Below are 25736 nucleotides of genomic sequence, written 5' to 3' on the forward strand. Positions count from 1 at the left end.
TCATTCTTGGAACGTCGTGGCAATACATGCCCGTTTTTGTTTTCATTTGTAGCGTGCGCTTGACAGTGACTCATGAATATCAATAACTATATAAAATGAAGACAATATAAGTTTTTAGTTAATTAAAAATTAGCAAAAATTTCAACTTTGTGCATCAGATTTAGGCTTTTTTATGGATAAACCAGTGGCATTATATTTAATGTCCGAATGTTTTTCTTTCAGCTATTCTTATTGCAGAAGCGGGTTTTGTGCAGCTACTATGTACATTATAAAATTTAATTTCCAATTTAATTCAACTTTAATTCAATTTCCAATTATAAATAAGCATGGCAAGAGCCTGAAATAACATTTATTATTATTGATTACGGCTTGCTTATGAGTCATCCATTCGTGCAAAATACTTTATAAGAAAACATAAGTAGAACTATGTGCAAATTAATGTAATGCATATATATCAAAATACAAATAATTAAAATTAAAATGAACATGATCACAGTGAAATATATATTAATTGTATTGTCTAGGAAAATATATTTTAAATTACCTATAGCGTAAGTTATAGTTATAGCAAAAAATTAAATATTTTTTTTGCATATCTTTACGTTTTAAGGTCTTCTGAACACTTCGGCACACCTTAGAAAAAAATCCTGAATGTGTGTGTGTTCGGATACAATTTTTTGCTTACGATTTCGGGAACACAAATCAACCTATTTGAATCATTCAAAAAAAGTTCGATTCCTATTGATAAGGAGACGTGGTGATTAGTTTTTGGCCAAGGCAGGTGCAGCAGTTTCAAAAATTTGTGGCAAAAAGTGCCAAAAATGGCAATACAATTTTTGAGAGAACGAAGCGTTCAATTTGGATAATTAAAAAAACAAGTTTGATGTTTCGAAATAGCAGGTCCAGCAGTTTCGGAGATTCAACAAACAATGTAAACTAGTGGTGCATGGCATAATGTTTTAAGGCAAATTGCTGAAACTTTCCGTACCATAATTAAACTTTTAAGGAATGAAAACAATAAATAATCAATAAAAGTTACTCAATCATTAATTACGAAAATTTTTGAAAAATTAGATTTTTTTTGAAAATTTTCAAACTTACGAAATTATCTGTAAAAGCATTTCTTTACCATCTACACAAACAAAATGTTTTTTGAATTAATCTAATAGCATTATCCGTTCTCTCAAAAACTGCATGACCATTTTTACACCCTTTTCGATCCATACCTTCGAAACGGCTAGAAGTGCCATTTGACATTTATTTGAACCATATGAGTGAACTTAAAAACTAAAAATCTTGGTACGGAACCCAAAAAATTTTGCACAAAATGTGAACACATCATTAAAATCTCTATAAAATATGTGAGAATTTAATGTGCATATGTCTAATGACATGTGTAATTTTTCTCCCATTTTTTTTTTTGAAACTCCGTAACCGCTGGACGTGCCTTTCCAAAAATTAAAACAGTTCTTCGTTTAGTCAATACAAATTAAATGTTTTTGTTTTTTTTCCCTGTATCTCCGAAACGGCCTGACCTGCCTTTGCCAAAAACCAATCGCGTCTACTTATCAATGCGAATCGAATGTTTTTTTATTTTTAATTACTCTAATATATATATATATATATATGTATATATATATATATATATATATATATATATATATATATATAGAGCGGGTCGATTTGTATGGGTCAAAAAAATCGCTTAGGCACGCATGATTTTCGGATACTAGGGATCAAAATAACATACTTTGCTGAAGAAACTATACCTCTAAAATGAATTCTGATGTCCCGTGCAATGACCGAAAACGCACGGGACATCAGAATTCATTTCAAAGGTATGGTTTCTTCAGCAAAGTATATTATTTTGATCCCTAGTATCCGAAAATTATATGTGCCTAAGTGACCTTTAAATCGACCCGCCCTAATATATATATATATATATATATATATATATATATATATATTCATAAATATTTAAGTGTGTTTGTGTGTATGTATATTTGCATGTATATCTATATTTTCAAATAATTATTAATATATAATTTCATTCAAGCCGGATTTACGCCACTTGGATGATAGACCAGTTTTTGATAAGGATAGAGCTTGCGCCGAAGCATGGTACTGTACTTATATACTTATATTAAATTAATATTTAACAATATGTATAATATTAAGATTTTTTTAATATTTTCTATGATGAAAGGCAACGAGGAGGTGTCGAAGCCGAGCGCTTGGAACATCAAAAATGGGTGAATAAAGATCGAAAACATGTTGCCGACAATGTTAATTGTAAGATTTCACATTACATTACATTTGCAGTTGTTTTATTGATGATTTTTTTCATAATTTTATTTCAGCATTCCTGAAAATGCAACAAAGAAATAGAAAGAAAAAACTCGAGGTTAGTGCTGTCATTTTCAAATTTCAATATGTAAAACATATTTTTATCTTCCTATACCCAAATATAAAATGTAAGTAAATTATTTACATAATATTTTTCATATTTTGTATGTTGTATATAGAATATATTTCACAAAATTAACTTTTGATTTTTTTTATCAAATTCAATTTAAAAGTTAATTTGTGCTCAAAGTATTAGATTGTTTGTGATACAGTTATAGCCTTGATATTCATGGATGTCATATGCTTGCGTTTATTACAAGCAATACTAAAATAAATTATGAGTCAAAATCAAAAGATTCTAATCAAGTAAATCTTTATAATTAGGAAGCAGTACCAGTAGAAGAACCAGGAGACGAGTCAACTTCATCCAGTGATTCTGATGAAGATTGGCCCGATATTGATGAGGAAAGAGGTTCTTGTGCTATCGCAATACCCTCAGTATCAAACACAATCATATCGATTAACGACACAAATTCTGCCTCTGAAGTTACTCAAATTATGGTCGAATCTCCGGCGGAAGATTTAATTTTAATTGGAAATAGAGAAGAAATGAATACGGAATCATTCGATGTTACCACAGCTGAATCATCTGACTCAATTTCTGATGGAAAAAGCGATACTAAGCAGGACAATTCTTCGCCCTTGATAGAATCTAGCGATAATAACCAAGGACAAATTGTGGAATTTCAGTCTGCAGGCGATGCATCAATGATTATCAATTTCGATGCAATTACAAGCAATGATGTTCAATCTATTGCAGAAAATGTTTCTGATTACAGCACGCCTGCACAACAGAACGCACCTAATCTTGAGTTATTGATGAGACCACCCGAAAAAAGGTATTTGAATAAAACTGACGACAATGAAGAGGAATTAGATGTTGATAAAACTTTAGATGAGGTCAACTTTAATTCGTTCAGTAGTTCTTTGGCAAAAATGGATTTATGTAAAGATTGTAATTATCAAAGTGGTTCAGATTTTGTTGCTAACGTATCTGGAATTGGATTACTCAACGAGAGTTGTATGTGCGTGGAATGTTCAATCAGCGAACTTTTTGCGCAGTGTGATGATACTGCGGATGTCAGCGTTATAGATGAAATCGATATTTTAGACAATAATTCTTGCACAGAACAGGCACCCATAGAAAACAAACCTGTGAAAAAATTATATGGAGACTCACATAGTTGCATGTGTACTGCTGATCATGCATCCTCAGAAACCAGAAGAGTAGAGATAGAGTCAAATTTAGCAAATGATTCTGAAAAAGAATTCAATTTCCCTGATGAAAATAATGATTTACCTTATTCCGAATCACTCAAAGATGCTGATACAGTATCTCATCAAGCTTCAGATTTTGAAGAACAATGTCTACCTGAAACATCATCACCTAAAAATGGTGTGTCCGAAACTAGCGCATCTAATCGCGATGAACCTTTATCACCATATCCGTCTGACGAAGATCGAGAGGAAATTGAAGACGAAAGTCCACGTGAAAGCGAAGAAGAGGACTATGATCAACCCTCAAGTGGTGAAAGAAGTCCGACTCCAGCCCACAGCCAGCACTCGGATGATGTGGAAAACAATAATGCGGCCGATGAAATTGATTATGGACCAGACATGGATGAGCAGAATCGCCTGTGGGTTCTGCTTACAGCACATACGCCACCATGGGACTGTGAAGACGAAAAAATATTTGATCCTAAAAATTTTCCAGATCGCAGAAACAAAACACTCAAAGAAAAGCAGGAAATGGATTACGACCGAAGGAGAAGCCTGCTTGAAAAAGAAGCTGCTGCTAAAGCTGAAGCGGAAAAAAAGATATTCACTTGTGATAAAAACAAGCCACGCGAAGAATTTATTATTGACTCAAGTGATCAATCCTCGAATGATAGTGCAAGCGATATTTCAGATTTCGAAGATTTTCCTGAAAATATAAACTGCAATGATACCATAAAGTTCAGTAATGAGGATAATGAAAAGAACAATATTGCAAGTTGTAGTAAGGATACGTGTGAAAATAGTTCTAAAAATTGCAGTTTATGTTATTCCGAAATGCAAGAATTAAATAGGAAGGGCATGGTGGACGATTCTCAACTATCTGAAGCAGTTTTGACATCGCACAAGCTCACGCCGATTAACAACAGCAACATTAAAATGCAACCAAGTGATGATAACACAAATACTACAGGTGGAGAATTGAAAGATAAACATGACTCGAAAATCATAAATTTGGAAAATTATATATCTGCTTTTAGTGCAGCGGAAACAAAGACGGTTACAAATGACAATATTCAAGAAGTTTATGAAGAAATTGGCGACGATTATGATGGCGAAGAGAAACTACGCCTGGAAGCACTTAAGCTAGAAATTGAAAAGAATCTTGCGGAAAACTCTATTGAAACTATTATGGAGTTTTCATGTGTCGAAGATATGACAAAGTTTATAAATGATATTAAGGATTCAACATTTGATTGGGAGCGTTGCCCCAGTAATCAAAATTTAATTATGGAAAGTTTCCAAAGTCCAAATTTTATGGAAGCCTCAGAAGATGATGCGGCACAGGATCAAACATCTGATATTAATATAAGCAACTTATGTTCTCAAAATAATAATGATACGTCTATCAATCTTCCATTGGTAAATGACGTAAGCAATGATAATAAAAGCACATTGAATTCAATAATAAAAGATAACTTCAATAATGACAGCCATAACGATTCAAATGTCATGGTCTCAGAATTAGATGATTTGAAGGAAGAGACCCATGAGAATTTAAATGCATCGGCTCTGGGAAGCGATTACACCATCGAAAATTTTGTTGAAGGTATGCGTAAACTGCCTTTTGAAGAGTTCGCTAGTCAGGAGTTTAAAGACATTATGAATAAAACACCATGCTTAACAGAAACTGTTGAAAAAATTAAACAGCAAAATGCATTGAAAGGTGTCTATTTTAATCTAGAAACAGAAGAAATTTCTATCCCTAACCAAAAGCAAACTCCTTTACCTTCCGAAGAAAATTGTTGTAAAGCATCTGTAGATAAATATCAGCTCGATTACAAAGAATGGTACCATGACCTCTTGGAAAGATCGTCATTTGATGTAAATAATGATATTGATGAAACAGAATCGTCTTTAGAAGGAACACCAAGACAGGAATCAACAGACATTTTGGCTTCAGGGGAATCATCGTGTAGATGTTGTGAACAGATAGAATTTGAAAAACGTTTGGGTGAATATCATAGAAAAATTGATGAACTCGGAGCTCAAACTAAGGCGGCAGAGATTGATGTTGTTCACGACTCAGATAATGACAGTTCAACGGAAGACATTGAAAAAACACAACCATAAGCTTTATAATAACTATCAAAATTGAACAAAGTTTAATTATATTAGGCAAAACATAAAATGAATTAATTAGCAGATAAAACATAAAAAATTAATTAAATTCGCAAAATTACCAATGACGAATAAATTGTATACAATTTGTATCCTAACCTATAAATAAAATTGACGTTTATTAAGTTTAATATATTTTCTGTCTTTGAATAATGAAAGTTTTTTTTACCCTAAGCTTTATAAAACTATGTAAACATATATAATTTAATTTATTTTGATAATATAAATAAATTATCAATAAGTCAAAAATGAAAAATATAAACTTGCAAACTTGATAAGATCATGCATTAGATTATACACATTGTTTGCATTTCATCTCACATCCCACAGCTGTCACCGAGATTTGACTCCAGCGAAGATGGAGATGCCAAGATTTGACTCCAGCGAAAGAGGTAATTGAAGAACAATCAACTTGCATAATCAAATATTTATTTCAGAACAAATAATTATATTTAATATATGATTTTTAAGTAAAACTGCAAGTAAGCGTAGATAAGTATTGGTTATAAGGGTGCTGGCACAAAACAATATTGTATATTAAATGCATTTGTGATATTAAAGAATTTTATCAATTTGATGTTAGTAATTATAATATTAATTCTGTTTATAAGTATAAGTTATTGCATAACAAAATTTACTGCTTTCCTACTTTCTATTTTTTAAATTTATCTTTTTAACCTGCGTAATTGTTCATATTAGTATATTATTCATATACTAATGGCTTAATGATTCATGGGTTATATGGCCCTGTATTAACATCAAATTGCCAATTTTTCAATTTCAATTTTTTTTTAATTACAATATTTATTACAACTGTTAAATAATTAACATTTAGCAATAATGATCAATAATACAATAAATTTAATTAAATAAGAGCGCAAAGGATAGAATATACATTAAACTAATATCCGTAGTATGATGATTTAATATAAAATAAAAGCAAATAATAATAAAAATAAATTAATAAATAATATAAATAGAATTTCTGAATAATAAAATAATACTAGAAAAACAATAAAATATAACAAAATAACTATTAGAAATAATAAGATAATAATAATAATAATAATAATATTAATGTTAACGTTTACAAATGGTTATTTATGAGATCATTGGGAATTTTTCGTTTTAGCCTAGTTGGGCGCGCTTCTGAGAATACTTTTTGTGCAAAGTAATTTCAATTTTTAACCATATTATATTTCAATTTTTCATGCATTCAAATTAAGATAAGATTTTTTACAATGGCATGGCATGTCAAATAAAATGGGTTAACGAGTTAAAATTTTGAAAAATAGAGCACTTTGATGACTTTGACATTGCACTCATCGTTGTTTTAGTATTAATTGTCGAATCAGAGATGGCTCAATCCTTGCGCCAACAAAACACAATCTCAATTCAAACTCAAAGCTATATAAAAGTTTATATTCACAAATCAAAATCAATAATGTGCGCGCGTTTAGTGCAATTTTTATAACATCATCCAACGTGTCGGTGGAGACAAATTGGCTTCATAGCACCGCGGGCAACTCAAAAAAATAGTAAAAATCAAGATCATTTAAGCGCGATTTATACTTGCCAGATTCAAGCTAGAAAACATTTGACATGAGTTCAGCGGCTGAAGGCGGTGGCGGAAGTAAGAAAAAAACAATGAAAGCAGGAAGCAAGAAGGTACAGAAAAAGGATGCAACCAGCAAGGATGTTCAGATCCCGGCAGCAAAGACGGCGACCACGCCAATTGTTCCGACGCAAGAGAGTTCTCCAGCTGGAAAGATGAAGCAAGCTAAGAGCGACAGCGCCGCCCCTAAGAGGACAGGGAAGAAGGCCAAGCCAAAGAAGCTTTAAACAGCATCACAGAAGGCACAAACCCGTTTAGCTTTAGATTAGTACGAAGCAGCAATAAATGCGCACCACAAAAATTTAATAAATGTTTAGATCACCTTCATTAATGCAGCTGTTTTATTTAAAACTTTATAGAATTTTATTACAGGGTATATATATATATATATATATATATATATATATATATATATTATATATTATATATATATATATATATATATATATAAATTTACAAAAATCTATTTCCATGTTTATAAAAATATATTAAAATTTATGATTATCAAACTATAAGAAGGTAACTGTACTACAATTTTCTAACTACAATTGATTAGTTTTAGATGTTATCTTTAAATGATAATCCTATGTAGCTCTTACAATGTCATTAAATTCATTGATTTAATTCAATCAATTAACTTAATTCTATGAAAGGTTCATTTATTTATTATATTACTTATAAATTTTAAGCTATGAATGGGAACTGATTATTTAATATTCAGTTAGTGTATTTAGATAATTTGTATAAAATTAAATGTTTAAATAATTATTATAGTATTTTTAATTATTTTAGATTCTTGCAAACATAAAAATGTATAAGAATTAGAAAAATATCAATAAATAAATCAATGAGTTGCTTGAAAATGTTGTAAATTGTTTAAAAATGATGCTATTTATTTAAACCACGATGACCAGTTTTCCAGTTGCATTTTTCAATAATTCGAGACTTTTTTAAAATATTTTTTTTAAAAATCTATATTATATTATGTATTATGCTGCAACATGAATGAGCATATAAAATTGTCTATAAGTACGAGGTGTGGCAATTAAGTAATGAGAATGATTCCATAAAAACCGTATAATTTAAAATTATTTTACAACTCTGTCATCCCCTTCAAAGTAGCACCCTTGGGCAGCTATACAACGATTCCAGCGCGTTTTCCATGCTTCGTAACATTTCTGGAAGGCTTAGACTAGGAGGTCTGCAAGTACCCTCGTCACGGCCGCCTGGATGTCCTCAATTGACTCAAAATAGGTTCATTTCACCACCGATTTTGTTCTAGGGAACAAAAAAAGCCACTGGGTGACATATCGGGCAAAAAAGGCTGAGGGCGGTGTGGCCCGGCGCCTCGTCGTGATGAAGGATCCAGTTAAGGGCGATGTCTGAGCGCACCCTGTTGACTCGTTTTCGCAATCTTTCAAGTACTTGGCGATAGTAGACTTGATTTACGGTTTGCCCCGATTGAACAAATTCTTTGTGAACGTTTTCACGGGTATTAAAACAGACAATCATCGCCGTTGTCACCTTCCTCGTTTTCCACGTTATCACGTCCGTCCTTAAACTCCTCATGTGATCAAAACACCTGGGCACGACTAAGAGCACTATCATCCTGCATATTTACAATTTTAGCGTACGTTTCCGAAGCTGTTTCGTCAATTTTACCCAAAATTTTATCGCTTTAGTTCGTTTTTTCATTTTCGTGACGAGCACCAGGTACACACGTTTACTCAACAAGGCAGAGGAGGCAAACAAAACAAGCCAGAGAAATGGCAAATATATCAACAAAGAGGGGAAGGATGCCGGGAGAAGGAAAAGGCAATTTTAAGGTCGAAGGGTTACCACAATCGCGGCAATATAATCAGTCTCATTACTTAATTGCCATACCTCGTATGTATATAAAACTATAAATCGTTTGGATAATTTTCCGCTGATTTATAAAAAGTGTTAATATTTTTTGTAGTTAATTTTACACTAATTCAAAGTAGTTTGTAGTTTCAAAACGTCTGTAACCTATATAGTGTACTGTGTTCAAAAACATAATCAATATTTCATTTAGGTATATTTAAACAAGTAAGCTGGAGACGTATTGTAACACTTTTAATTAAAAATAATAGATCTTAAGGTCCACTGATCATATTTTTATAAAAAAGAGATGGATAGTAGTAGTAACTATTTCTCGAATCAAGTTAAATCATTTCATAAGTAATTCATTATTTCACATCTAATCATTTTCTAGAAAAAGTGGGATGTTTAAAGTGACCATATTTTTTAGAGTCAAAACCGGGACGTTGGGGGGAGGAATTTATGCTTTACTTGATGATTTTAAAAACATAAATACTATTTAAGAAAATTAAATTAATCAATTTTTTTTAATCAAAATTCCGGACTTCTAATAAAAACGTTATTATTCGATTACATGTTATCCTCTTTATTACTGGTGATGTTATATTAAATCTTATATTTTTCGAACTACATATATGTTTTTTCGCTATTGAGCCTTGTATAAAATTCTATTTAATCTTCTTCATAATGAAGTAAAAAAAATGAGCACTCAATGCAATTTTCTCATTCATAACGCATTATTTTATATAAGCAACCCATTGAATAAGCAATCATTTTCAGGTATTTGATGGGTAGTTGTAATTTTGTTTGTTTCATCAAGTAATTGCGAAAATTTGATTTTAACCTATACTTTTCGATCACGTCAGAAGATCTAAATATTGCTCTTAACGAAACCCGGGACACGAGGTAAAAATCCGGGAATGCCCCGACCAAACCGGGATCAGGAGTATTACAATTTGCCATATACTGGGGGCTAAATGTGAGGTTTATCAAGGCAACTAGTATAGGCAAAAAATAGAATAAATCTTCTAATCATATATTTTTGTTTATTCTTTACAAAATTGATATTATTCAAGAGTAAGTGAAGAACATGTTTTATGTAACATATCTTACATGTTACCGCATCTTACATTTGATTCTAAGTCAGATTCTAAATCTGAACATAATTTTTTTTGTTATCACTTCACTCAATAAGTCCGTAGGATAACTAAGAAAAACAAATTTTTTGGAAAAATTCTTTTTTTTTTATTCAATATAGTTTTCTTCGAAGACGATATACCAATTATAGCGAACTTCAAAGTTTTCGAAATCATTTTTGTAGTACGATTTGTACTTAGCCGCAAAATTCGGCTATCATCTCATCATTTGGCAAAAAATTCTTTAGAGCAAGCATCCTTTTGAGATCAGAAAACAGGATATGGTCGCTGGGGAATAGATCCCAAAAATATAGTGACTGTGAAAGCGATTCGGAGCCTAATTCATGTTTTTTTAATCACCGTTTTCATGGATTCGTGACTTGGTGCATTGTCCTGATGAAACAGCACGGTTTTCTTTTTCAAATAGGGCCGTTTTCCGATTTTGATCTTCAAATGATGATTAGTTGCATTTTTTCTCTAGTCCACTCGGCTGACTGTGTAGTGTTGAAGCCACGTCATATCCATAGTCGACACCGGAGTGTAGTGTTGAAGCCACGTCATGTCCATAGTGACATATTCATGCAAAAGCTCAGTTTCGATATATATTTCTTATTATTTCGATATTATTTATATATTTATTTATTGAACAGATCCAAATACTCTTACGAATAATCAACTCGTTATGCTTTTGGTCAAATGTGAGTTTGCGCGGCACCCATTTAGCACAGAGGTTTTTTCTATTCAAATATTCGTGAACGATATGTATAACACGATCTATTGATATCTTTAAGGTGTCAGTTATCTCGAGTATTTTTACTTTTCGGTTTTTCAAAACGTTTTGGTGGACTTTTTTGATATTTTCCGATGTAACCATCTCAATTTGCCTTCCAGAGCGTTCAGCATCATCAGTGTCTGTATTGCCACCAATAAAATCAGCAAACCACTTCTTCACTATCTACCTCAATTTGGAACAGTCCAGATAACACTTGTCAAGCGATACTTTAGCGTCAATGGTATTTTTACCCATAAAAAACAATGATAAATCAACCCACGAAATTGCTTTGAATTCATGGTTTCGAAAAACTCAAAAGTAGCGTCACTCGAACCACTGTAACTTGTAAACTAATCGTCCGATTGTCATGAAATTTTGACATAAATCTTCCTAAAGTTGTTTCTTCCTACAAATTATATGGATGATTACATAGCTACATCATCTATGTGTTATCCTACGGACTTAATGAGTGATGGTATAGTTCTGTCCACTCAGGTTTTATTATTATTGATTTAACTTTGGTTTTCCGCTTTGCGTTTTATTTACCTTTTTCTATAATTTTAATATTCATCTTTTTACATCATATCGGAAAGTTTTTTCAACTTATCGGAAGGCAAATCACTTAAAATAATAATAAAAAATGCGATAAAATTATCATTCCAAAATAATCTTAGTCGCATTCGTTCAATTCATCTGTACATGTTATGCGATAAAATATACTGAATTGCATTATCAGCAACAGGGAAGTTCTACACAGTACGCACCCTAAACAAAAGAAAAGCCTATAATTTTGCTCCTGGGGATATTCCTTTATGTCTGATCTGATCATTAGCGGAAACAATCGCTTCTCGTTTTGATAAGCATTATTATATCTACGTCAGTGCGTACTTATTTTTGTGTACACACACGTACACACACATTGCATATATACATGGTGTACCAGAATGGTATACTGGTAGGGTAGATTGGATACGGTTGTGCCACTTTTTTTTGGTACACCATAAATTTGTTAATGTACCAAGTAAACTAAATGGTAATTTAAACATTTGTCTTTATGGAAATATTAGTCTTAAAATAAAATCATACAAAAAAAGGGCGTGTGTCCACACGCCCGCAAAGTTGGTGATAGGCAGAAACATAGATCAAAAAACAAAATCTGTTACCGCCAAAATAATTTATAACAATTTTTATTGTCAGAAATATATATATATATATATATATATATATATATAGATATAATCATTTAAACAATCATAAAGCTTATGAATTTAATATAACAATATATATCTAACAAAACATATTTTTTTAAACAAAATTAACCAGAAATAAACTGAACTTCTTTTATAATGAGTAAAAAGATATATAGGGTGCATCCAATAAATTAAATAATTTTAGGAATTTATAGTAGGGTAGAGCGGGGCTAGTTGAGCATAGGGGCAAGTTGAGCAATCGAAATATCTCGAAAACTATTCACCGTCCGTTTAGGCATTATATGGCGGAAAGATAGAGGTTTGGGAGAAATAAACATCCCGCAATCGCTAGTGGCCGCTGGACAAATGAGTGAGACTCACGGGCGTTTTGTTTATTTTGAGACCGAAAATTAAAAAAGTAATTCATCACAAGTTTTCGTCTGGTTTAGTCAAATGTTATTTATTTTTAATCAGATAAATGTTATTCTTCCATATAATTATAGTACTTTTAATATGCACAGAGAATCTGGGTATGATTCTCACGGTTTTTTTATAAACTCACTTTTATTTTGAAATTCCGAGTTGGGGTTAGTTGAGCATAGTTGCTAAAATTGTTCTGTCACTAAGACAATTACCATTGACTTCCAGAATTTAATTATTATTTTTAAGATTTAAGTTAAGTCTATGAGTAATGATATAAAGCAATAATGATTTTAAACAAAAATACTGAATATAATTGTAAACTAATTCCTAAGATACGATATTGTTTTGTTGATTCTACTTTTGGTTAATTATTCAAAGCAAATTACTATAAGTTTTGTTTTCTCTGTCAATAAAAGCTATAAATATAGAACTGGTTATTAAAAACTTATTTTATTTCATCACTAATCGACATTAAACCTATAATTTCATTATAATTTCTTAGTGCTCAACTTGCCCCACCTATGGGGTACATTGAGCATACTTGACTTTTTGCATTTAAACAGCTGTAGCTTTTAAATTTTACTTAATACCAAAAAATAGTTTTATCACTTTTGTTAAGCGATAAACAACAAATCCATTAAGCCGTATAGCAATTTATTGAGACTTTTCATTGTGGAGCTACATCCGTTTAAGTAAAAATTTGCTCAACTAGCCCCGCTCTACCCTATCTAACGGTATCCGGTATGGTAGATAATAATTAGATTTAAAGCTTATAACAGATTATATAACTAGTCGTGCCTTAAAGCAAATTGCTGGAAATTCAGTTTTTCATTTTGTCAGTTCAAATAAAATATTTTTTGAGTCATTTAAATGTAATGATGGCACTTTTTGACATCCGTGTTCACAAAACCGTCGAATAAAATTTGTATCCAAACACACACACACACATACATCCATTTTTTAAGGTATGGCAAAATGTTCAGAAACCTTTGAAACGTATATATATATATATATATATATATATATATATATATATTCATTATTCATTGTAATCATATCATTTTCATTTTTTTGCGATTACTATAGCCTGCCCCACGGGAAGTTAATAATCCGATATCGGCATACAAAACGAAATACATGTATACTATATTAATGAATACAAATTAAATGATAAGAAAATTTGTTTTATTTGTAAAATTTAAAGTATAGACTAGGTGTAAATGACACTTTACCTTGAGAAAAGTTGAACTTACCGGCATATGTAAATACTCGAGTTAATCAATAAGATCAATATTATAATTTACGAATGATTTATGAGTCCAACGAGTTTTCGTACGGCATCATATTGTCAAAAGCTATGGCAAAATATTTAATATTATGCAATATTTTCCAAATATGTAATTTACATTTGATAAATAGTTCAAATATTACGAATATGTAAATATTACACACACAGTACATTTTCTAAAAGCGCGACCCAATCGGTCAAACTATAATAAACAATTATATTTCTACCATTTTTCTTAAGACTATAATATTTTAGAATGTTTGTTTAGACCTGCTATGTCCAACCTAAATTATTGTTTACGTCAAAATTAGGAATGTACAAAGCAGTTTTTCAGTAAAAACGCAAAAAATAACATTTAGCTGAGCAAAAAACGGTTTGGTTCAACTTAACAAGAACTAATCGGTATGAATCTCGACTAATATCTTTCAAACAGCTTTTAAATGTTCGAAAGCGGTTTAGGATTATTCGCGTTAGGACCTTGCAACTTCCGACTAATTCTAAAGAAACGGCTCGGCTTAACGCCTAGCAAAACTAATCAGTGATCATAGTTCTTATCGAGATACATCGAATAGATATTAAGTTTTTAAAGATGGCTCAGTCGTTTTTGAAAACGTATCGTCGAAAGGTCAAAAATCGTCCGATATTTACTCACACATTTTTTTTCAATTTTGGTATGAAACGATTCAGAATATCTTAAAACTTCTAGAAAACAAAAAATTTGTAATTAGGATTTTCTGGTGAAAACATAAACTTTACTTCATTGATTATACATTATAAATTATTATCCGTTAGAACAAGGATTCAATGAGTTTGTCAATATACATACTTGTAAAATTAAAAGTATAGAACGTATGCTTTATAATACGTATGATAATGTATAATAATACGTTGAATTTTGGTATTCTACATTAAAATTTTAATTGCATTTTTCAATTACGATATCACTTTAACCCTTTCCACTCGGATGCCGACGCTCCGGCGGCAAAATTCATATAAATCTCGGAATACGCAAGTGGAAAGGGTTAAAATTGTGATTAGAAGGACATAAAGTAAACTTAAATTTAGAAACTTGAAGCGACTTGTCTAGTCTAACAAGTAAGTAAAAAATATTTGATTAGTAGATATAACGTTTGTACAAGAAAATGTCCATCGGGAAATATAAATAGAAATATAATACGCAGTCTCAATACAAAGATTGTGTCATTTTCAAAATCAGTTCATAAAATTGTTAAAGTTAATCTAAAACTTCCAAGTACGTCCTTTAGTCCTTCCTCGTCACAGCATCAATTGCAAGGTCGCACGCGTGACACGTAGCATCCGTCGTCCCTGTTAAAACGAATGAAAGAATGTTTGACAAAGGACATTTATCCTTACGCATACAACCATTATCCGGGCAACTCGAAATGTTTAAGGTCTGTAGTAGTGCTATAGGTCCTGCGAACAAAACTGTTTGCTCGCTCGATAAAAAGACGAGCCACGATGAGGACAGGTTAAGGAATAGGGATGGGGAACGTCTATCGATATGTCGATTAGATATAGTAAGGTGTTTCAGCTTTGTTTAAACTATTTATAAAATAGAAAGAATAATTGTATTAGTCATAAACAATTATTCAATAATTCTAAAATCTTGCTGGTTTTATGTCGGGTTATATCAACTAAAACCTTTATCATCATAACCTGATCCTAATGTTTTATGAATTCCAGATCATTGAAGCAGATTCAACATCAAAAATTTTGGTTTAAAATTTGAAAAACCAGTTTCTATTTTTATCCACATGAGCTTGCTTTTTTATGGCCCACCATAATTGAAATCAGTTAACTTTTATTATGAAGATTCTGTCAAAAAAAAAAACATTTACATGTGGAATATCCAAGTTATTATGAATATGAATAACACGGTTAGTTACGTACCACGGTGGATTTACTATATTTTGGTTTAGTTTGGTTAGTTTTGGGATATTGTATATTCGTATAGGGTCACTTGAGAGCGGGTGTTTTTCCTCAACAAAATGGTTATATGCTTTGATTTGGCCTTGTTGATTTTTATTTTTTCATATTTTGGACTGTACTGTGTGTATAATTTGCTATGTACAATAAAACAAACAAGAAATAATTTTAGACCAAGTCTTAATTCTGTTGAGATGACCTTGAAGTTTCGGTAAGGCTACTTTAGAATCTTGGTCAGTGGTCATAATTGCAATATCGTCAGCAAAAGTACAACAAGTATAGTCGAAATATTATCGAAAGTAATTTGTGTATATTAGATAGAGAAACGGATGTAAGACGCTGCCTTGAGGTACACCTGCATTTATCAGTTCTCAGTTGATAATTCGCCGATTTTCACTTAAAACTTTTGAGATCACAAGTATGTTAAAAAAATGCATATTATGGTAAGAGATTTCTGATTTTCTAGAGAAAATCGAAATGCCAAACTTTGTAGAACGCTTGGTTGATATCAAGAAATGCAGCATAGAAGTACTTCTTGTCTTCAAAAGCTTTGTTGACATCAGTTATACGATAACACTGTTGTATAGTAGTGTGTTGTTTACGGAAGCCAAATTGGTGATTCAGAACTAGGTTTGCAGAAAGGAGCTTAATCGAGAAATTTAGGTAAGCAATGATAAGTGAATGGTCGGATGTCAAATCATAATTGGGTTGAATTTCTATGTATTTCAGTCAATTCCACCAGAAATGAAAAATTCGAGCAATTTTGTTCAAAAAAGTTTAGTTTAGTTTGGATTGACAATTCGTGAACTCCAGTTTAGACGTTCACTGTCAAAATCATCCCCTGCTAAAAATCTTGATGTTATTTCTTGGAGGTCAGTAGGCTGCTATAAAAGTGAGGTCATAAAGAAGACCTTTAACTTTGATCGATGTAGGTTGAATGTAAATAATATATATAATTTGTGTTAAAGTGGTTAATTTCGTAACGCAAAATGCTTGATTTGACTATAATAGCAGTATCTCCATGAGCATTTCCATCGGATTGCGGTATGTGATAAATGCCATGAAATGGTACGGAAAAGTGATAAAGTTTATTTAGAATTAATAATGAGTACTGTGGAGTCATATCAAATGCTCTCAGAGTTGTTAGCAATAAAAGTCTGTCAGAAGATACTGAAAGCGAAATTGAAATCACCGATTAAGTAGTAAATGATCAACCAAGTACCTCAAATACTAATAACTAGCATGCTGTAAATTACAGAAAGAGATCAGGTACCCAACAGAAATACTATGTAAACAAGCAAAAACAAAAGAAACATCAGAGTATTGGCTTAGTACAATAATGAAAACACAAAACTACTTTAAATTACTACGAAAAGTAACTGATTTGACACGGAACAATCAAATAGCACACAAACCTCCTCCTATATTTGTGCACAAGATCAAAGATATCAAACCACTAATTGGACTACTAAATAAAGTTCCAAAGAAGTACATAAATAAAATATGAGGTAATAATCAAATAAAAATATAATGTGCTGATGCACATACCTACAACAATATTTGAAAACTTCTATGGCCAAATGTTTAAAGTAGTAGTAAGAAACCTGCATTACAGTACAGATATCGAAATATGAAAAGCAAACTAGAAATGGACATCAGATAGCCCGAATCTCTAATATTATACATAGATTAACAAAAACACCAATGGACAGATTGAATTAACGATGGTATGAAGTGCGTTCTCTGCTAGCAAAATTGTCCGGTAAACTACAAAAACTATCAGCATAAATAACATCTAATATTTCCTACATTTGGCCCAAAACCGTATTCCACAATTTCAGAAAATTTTGCAATAAAACCATGTATTTTCAATGTACAAACTCCGTATTATTAACAATATAAATGCCAAAAATATCTTGGAAGATTTTCTTATCTATGATAATACTTTTTTCCTTGTCTATGATAATAGCATTGATGATTATAACCAACAAAACAATACACAAAGTCAAATAAGTGAACTCAAGTCTATGTTAGAAAAATTAGTAGAACAAACGCGTGTTATGCTCAATTTATTAACACAACCAATAGGATATAACCATAAAGAATGGACCTTTTACGTTTAGGAATATGGAACGCCAACGGTTTGGGAAAACATTGCCTGAAACTAATTGACACTTTACGCCAAACAGCCTATTCAAAATTCCAAATATCATAACAATTATGAATATACGAATCACCTTGATGAAAATGCTTACGGCGGTAGTGCGATTATCACCAAAAAGTCAATCAAACACTACATCTAAGAAAGCTTCAAGAAAAATGATATCCAAGCAACTAACATAGTTGATTTACTATGCCACGTAACGACTATATCGGCTGATTACTTGAAAATATTATCTGCAAATTTTGATGTATTCCCCAAAATTCTTAGAACAAAATTTATTGCCTTAGGATATTTCAAATCGAACCCGGATCAACCGCTTGGAAGGCAACTATGCTGACCATTACACCACCGACGCCTAACATATTGCATTCAATTATGGTTTAATAACTTATAGTTGTAACTCATTAAGTTGATAAAGTTTATTGTGAGTTTTTGTATGTAGACACCAAAATGCCAAGACATGACAAATAATTTTTTAAAATTTTCATTCTACCTATATTGAAACTTTCTTTTAATGTTGACAAATTGCAAATTGCAAAACAAAACGTATTGAGAGCGGCAGACAATTGAATTCTCCGTGAAACAAAGCTCTACTCAAAGCAATGCAATTCATGGCATATATACTGGCCTAGTGATCTATAGAAAGTCCTGACGTTTTAGACTTCGGCATAACTAAAAATATCAGTAATGATTTTTTTATTGTCGAATCCTGCTTAGACCTAAGCACAAATCATCATCACTTATAACAAACACGCACTGAAATTTGTTCGTCATTTGAATCAGTACAAAAACGTCAACCTCTCAAAACAGAAACTGAATAAAATAACAAGACGACTCAAAAATATGTTTAATAAACACATAAATATTTTAGTTTATAATTACATAACAAGTTTAGATGTTACAGACTATCAACTATGGAAAACCACGATACACCTCAAAAGACCAACAATACATATACCTCCTTATATGTAGGAGCGACAATTCCTGGGAGAAAAGCAATGAAGAAAAGTCGAATTATAACAGGACACTGTATAAGTCAGTTTTTACACCCAACGCATCAAAAAGTCCCGAAACGTCTTATACCAAAGGACTTCAGATTTCTTACAATTATCTACAATTCTCTACTGATACTAATAATAATTCCATCAATCTGAAAAACGACTGAATGTTGCACCTTCAACAGAATTCATTCGGCACAGCAGTTTTTCTACACATAAGCCAAGCGTTTGATAAAGTGTGGCTCTCCGGCCAGTTACACAAAATTAAAAAGATATTTTTACGGACATCTTTACAATACTTAAATTATATCTCTCTTACAGATTCTTTACTGTAAACGGTAAAGATACGCCCTCTCTACAACATCCATATGCTACTGGTGTCCCGCGGAAAAGTGCTTTCGGACCATTTCTCTACTTCATCTTTACTGCAGATATCTCTATAACTACCTCAACCACATTAACCACCTACGCAGCAAGACTTGCAGTACATCAAGACCCACGAAAAGCTTTCGAAAATCTACAGGTTAATCTATCAAGGATTCAAGAATGGTTTGCACTCTCAAAAGATATCCACATCACTCTAAACTTCAAGAAAAACTGCTGTCCTCCAGTTAAACTGTTTAATAAAATTTTACAGCAATCATATATCGTCAAGTACTTAGGACTGCACTAAGGCTCTAGACATTCTTGTTAGAAACACCATATCCAAAGAAAAAGACAACTACTGGAAGAATCTCGAAAGATACTATACTGACTATTAAATAGAAAATTCTAATTAAGTCCATGGAACAAGATGTGATTGTACAAAGTAATGCTAAAACCAATATGGACCGGTTGTACGGAATTAAACTATGGGAAACATCTAAAAAATCAAATATCACATTTATCCAAAGTTTTCATAATAAATTTCTGAAAAAATAGTAAATACCCTTAAATATGTACCAATCTGGTTCATATATAAAGACGCAAATACCAATCTAGTATATGATGAATTCCAGATTCATAGCCATAATTATAAAAAGAATCGAAAACTACATTTAAACTGACACAATAAAGCGAAAGTTCGTAGTGCATGGCATCGTGCCTTAAGACAAATTGCTGGAACTTAACGCACCAAAAATTATTTTTTTTAAAAAGCTTTAAAATTTTTAGAAAACTTTGAAAAAATTCGATTTTTGTGAATTTTTGAAAAAAATTGACTATTTTCTAAATTTTAATTATATTTTATTTTTCGATTTTTTTTTTGAAAATTTTAATAACTTTTTTTTTCAAAGCAATCGCGCTGCGTTAGCTGCGTATAGACCAGTGATTCCCAAACTTATTTCACCTACCGCCCCCTTTCCAGAAAAAATGTTACTCAGCGCCCCCCTTACAAACTTTCCGAAGGAGAAGTTCATGTTTTCATAAAAAAATCCGACTCGCTAATTTTATGTTTTCTCGACGTTTGGAAAAAGTATGTGTATGTGTATGTGTGTGTGTGTGTATGTGTGTGAGTATTTTTTGCCGTAAATCGACGTTTACTCAAAAACGACTGGACCGATTTAAAAAATCTAAGTCATTCGATGTATCTCGATGAGGACTATTGTTTGTCAGTTTTGTGCGACGATCGGCCAAGCCGCTTCTTTATAAATAGCAGAAAAGTGAAAAATTTTTCGTCCGCGTTCTAGCCCGCAATTCTGAATCTATTTTGAAAATTCAAAAACCGTTCGAAAGATATTAGTTGGGAATCGACCTGATTAGTTTTTAAAATCACAAAAGAAAACTTTATTTAACATTTAATTACGAAGGAACGGCCCAACGATCTTTACTATCCAATCAGCTCGATTCCCAACTAATATCTTTTCTACAAAATTTGGCTCACATACACATACGCTCAATTAAATTGAAAATCAAATTTTAGCGTCTATTCTAAACTATTTGGAATAAACTTGTAACTGCAAAATAACATAAAATAGGTAATTCGGATTTTCTCAAATAAAAAATAACTTACTTCTTCTTCGGGAAGTTAATGAATATTAAATAACCTCCTGGTGAATAACTACAAAATTTAACCTCCTATTTGCGTACAAAATTTTATTTTTTTTCTTAAGATTTAACGAAGTTCAGAATGCTAGATTTGCTATCTATCACAAAATGGTAATGATCGGCCGGGCCGTTTTCTTGTAATAAAGTGTTTTTATTAATATAAGTAGTAGTAATTTTTTAGACAATTTTTATGTTTTTTTTGACGTTAGATACCGTCTTAGTCTTAGATCATACTAAAATATTACGGTCCTACGACAAGTCGTTAAATTTTGAAAATTCGTCGGTTTGCAAAAATTAGTATCGTTTTTATGGCGTTTATCAAAATTAGAATTTTCAACGATGTTTGCTTAAAAGCGCATAAATTGATTTTAAAAATTTAGAATTCAATCGATGTATTTCGATTATAATTTTAATGTGAGGGAAAAGGAATGACGGGGGGTGCGCTCGTACCTACGGTAAATTTGTTCGCAAAAAGTAATAAAGGGAGTCGCGTTAAAATTCAAGCAATAGTGGATTTAGACTCGGAAATTAATACAATATCAAAATCGCTATTCCAAAAATTACGCGTTAAATCTTAATCCAGGAGTCTTAAGCTCCACGGTGTTGTTGGAATTTCAACGAAATCAAATAATTTTACAAATTTCTAAATATTTAATGAAGATGGTACATTTGCACGAAATTAAAAAATATAAATGCCTTTGTGCTTACGAAAATATCGAGTCTACTACCCTCGCAGCAAATACAAATTGCTGAACTAAATCTTCCTAATGGATTAAAACTTTTGGATTCACACTTAAATATTCCGCGCGAAGTAGATATGTTGATAGGTGTTGATACGTTTTTTTTGAAATTTTAGATAACGAAAGAATTATATTAGGCCCCGATAAATCTATTTTACAAAACGCGGCATTCGGGTGGACAGTTACGGGTAGATATCAAAGAAATATAATTAATAGCACGACAAATAATGATCATATATTCGCCAATCTTACAGATTCTCTTACAAAAAATCTCTTAAAGAATCCCTTACAAAATTGGGTAAAGTTACACTCTTTGAAAAGTTACACAAATTATCGACATACAAAGAAACATATGAACCATTCTTTTCATTAAATCTTTTGCGAAACAAGAATTGGCGGTGCGTAGTTTTAAAACTGATTTACTTACTAATACACCTAAGCAGATATGTTTGAATAACTTCAACTAAAATATTATCTTTATATAATTCAGTGTTAATTTTAATCATTTATTTATATATAATATTAATATTATAATATTTTTTTAGTTTTGTGCTTTAAACGCCCCTTACAACTAAGCATCGCCCCCTAAATACATCAAAGCCCATCACCGCCCCCCAGAATCGCCGCAGCGCCCCCAAGGGGGCGCTGGCGCCCACTTTGGGAATCACTGGTATAGACGAATATCAAAGCGCGAAAGCACCGCGTCGTAGTCTATCGGATGAACATTGGTACGGAACCCATAGATATCTGAACAAAATTTGTACCTATTATTAATTTTTTATAAAATATCTGATAATTTGATGTGCATATGTCTAATGATCTTTTTTGACCGTAAAATGGCGTTTTTTTACTTTTTTCACCCGATCTCTAAAACCGCTAGACCTGCCTTCGCTTAAATTTAATCCGTTTTTCATATCGTCGATACAAGTAAAATGTTTTTTAACTTCCCGTAGGGCAAGTTATAGTAATCGCAAAAAAATCAAAAATGAAAATTTTTGCTTTTCTCGACGTTTCAAAGGTTTCTGAATATTTTGGCATACCTTAGAAAAAATGGATGTATGTGTGTGTGTGTGTGTATGTGTGTGTGTGTATGTATGTGCGGATACAAATTTTCGTCGACGATTTCGGGAACACCAATCAACCGATTTGAATAATTCAAAAAACATTCGATTCGTATTGATAAGGAGACGTGCTGATTAGCTTTTGGCAAAGTCAGGTCTAGCCGTTCCGAAGATACGGGGCAAAAAGTGCCGAAAACGGTAACTCAGTTTTCAAGAGAACGAAGCGTCCGATTTTAATAATTCAAACAACATTTTACTTTTTAAAAAAAGTAATTTTTTGTCTAATTGTTTGTCAAAAATCTTATTTTTTTCAAAGTAAAGTAAAGTTTTTAAAAAAATAATAATTTTTGGTACGGGAAGTTCCAGCAATTTGCCTTAAGGCACGATGCCTTAATTGCCTTAAGACAGAATTCCACTTACAGCTAGTTAAATTACTGAAATCAGACGCTCCATTTTCTCAAAAACTGAATTACAATTTTTGGCATTTTTGCCCAGTATCTTCGTAAAAACTGGACCTGCCTTTGCCAAAAACTAATCAGCATGTCTCCTTATCAATAGAAATCAAATGATATTGAATCATTCAAATCGGTTAATTTGACCTACCGAAATCGCCGAGGAAAATTTGTAGCCGAACACATACACGCACATACACATACATCAGTTTTTGCTAAGGTATGCCAAAATATTCTGAAACGTAAAGATATATAAAAATTATTAAATATTTTAAGGAGATTTTAATAATAATTACACATTTTGTTTATATTTCTATGGGTTTCGTACCAAAATTTGTACTGTTTAACCGTTTTTTAGACTGAGACGCGGCGTGACACGCTTTGATATTTCGTTTCTAAAACAGCTACGCGACGCAATTGCTTTGAAAAGAAAATCAAACTTTTTTTTTAAAAAATTATAGCATTTAAAAATTTCAAATTACGGTACGGAAAGTTCCACCAATTTGCCTTAAAGCACGATGCCATGTACCACTAGTTAGGCGATTAAATCGGTTAATCCCCTCTCTTGGCCAATTAACAGTGGAGCACTCATATTAGCTTTATATCGTCAAAATCGTATTCGGGCTATGAGGTATACATAAACATCTACAAAACTTTATCGTCGTATGTAAACCAATTGTAATACAAACTTGTAAGATGTTCAACCAGTGCATATATAAATACATAAACACATCTTAAGCTAGATAAAGTAATCGCAAAAAATGGAAAATAATAAATAAATAAATAAATCTGCACCTATATTTGGACGAAAACAACTCCCCAAATAACCTTATTTTCCACGAGCCGATCAACACAAAAAGGGATACCAATGAGTAAACTCTATTTTGGTCATAACATTACATATTGTCATTCTTAATTACTAAATGTTTTTGTTTGTATTTTAAAAACAGATTGTAATTGAATGTTGAGAAAAAAAATGATCGACCGGTAGTTAGGAAATAAAAAAAATCTAAAATCAAAAATTCACTTTTTGAAAATATTATTTATTAGAAATTATTACTTAGTATATTATAAGAATTGTCATATAGTTTGATAATGATGTTTTGCGTTTAAATACGTCTATGTTATACACCAAGTTTGAAAAGATCATTTTGGCCGGCGTTGGTAAGCTTATTCAAATATCAACGAATTGTCAATAAAACACTTTTACCGCATTCTTGTAGTGGACGACAAAAACAATATACCAATAAAACTGCTATGCAGGTTTTCATTGTTAAAAAGCGTAACTAGCTTTCCAGTCAAGACTGTATTTTCCGAAAGCTGGCCTGTGTGCGTTCCCGCTTTTCCATGTTCCCCCTCCAGCGTAGTGCTCGCCCCCGCTCGCCCCCGCTCGCCTCGCTCCTGCCCCATGCTCCGTTGTAAGCTCCTCGCGGAGTCGGTCGCGCGCCGCCAGAGTACGTATCGAACACGGGCTGCTACCGAGGCCGGAGGGGTGTATAGTCGAAATCCAGTAGCGAGCGCTGGCACACCGTCGCAAAACGCGGACTCGATCACAATCTCAATCGCTCTTTCGATTCGGCCGCGTCAACAGTTAATCGAAATCATCTCAAAACATCAAAATTGTAATATCTTTATTATAAACGTCGTGATTTGATCGGAGTTTACACACGCCGAGAGTTCTATCACCGATTAATATTTTACCAAAGTGAATGTGTTATATATTAGTTCATATTGATTGTTCTGTGTGAAAAGTCTATCCGCAGACGACTTTTGTGATTTTATTCGATATTCGGATAGTTCATTAAATACCAGGTGAGCACGATTACCATTACGTATAACATTAAGCCACAATTTTCAATTCAAATGATTACACAATCATTTCGCTTTACCGCGAGCACGTAGAAGTCAAAATGTACATGCCAAAAATCATTTGAGTTTAACAGTATAATTAGTATATCCAGAATTCGAATTATGTTATGTCATGTGTGCAATTATTGAGCTATATGCCACAGGAGCAAATAACCACTAATTGCAATTTTCAAACTTATGCATATAATATCATTGCATACATATACATATAATATTATTTTTAAATAAAACAAATAATATTATTGCTATTGAAAATAGGATATATATATATATATATATATATATATATATAATGTGTATATATATGCGTGTGTGTATCCATAATATTATAGTAAAATTTATATTAATACAAACATGATTTCCGTTACTTTACGAGCTTAAAACTAATGAATTATACTAAACCAAAACAATT

Source organism: Ctenocephalides felis, unplaced genomic scaffold (assembly GCF_003426905.1).
Source record: "Ctenocephalides felis isolate EL2017-DRISC unplaced genomic scaffold, ASM342690v1 CF-g0.4_SCAFFOLD_01886, whole genome shotgun sequence".
In the NCBI taxonomy this organism is placed as follows: Eukaryota; Metazoa; Arthropoda; class Insecta; order Siphonaptera; family Pulicidae; genus Ctenocephalides; species Ctenocephalides felis.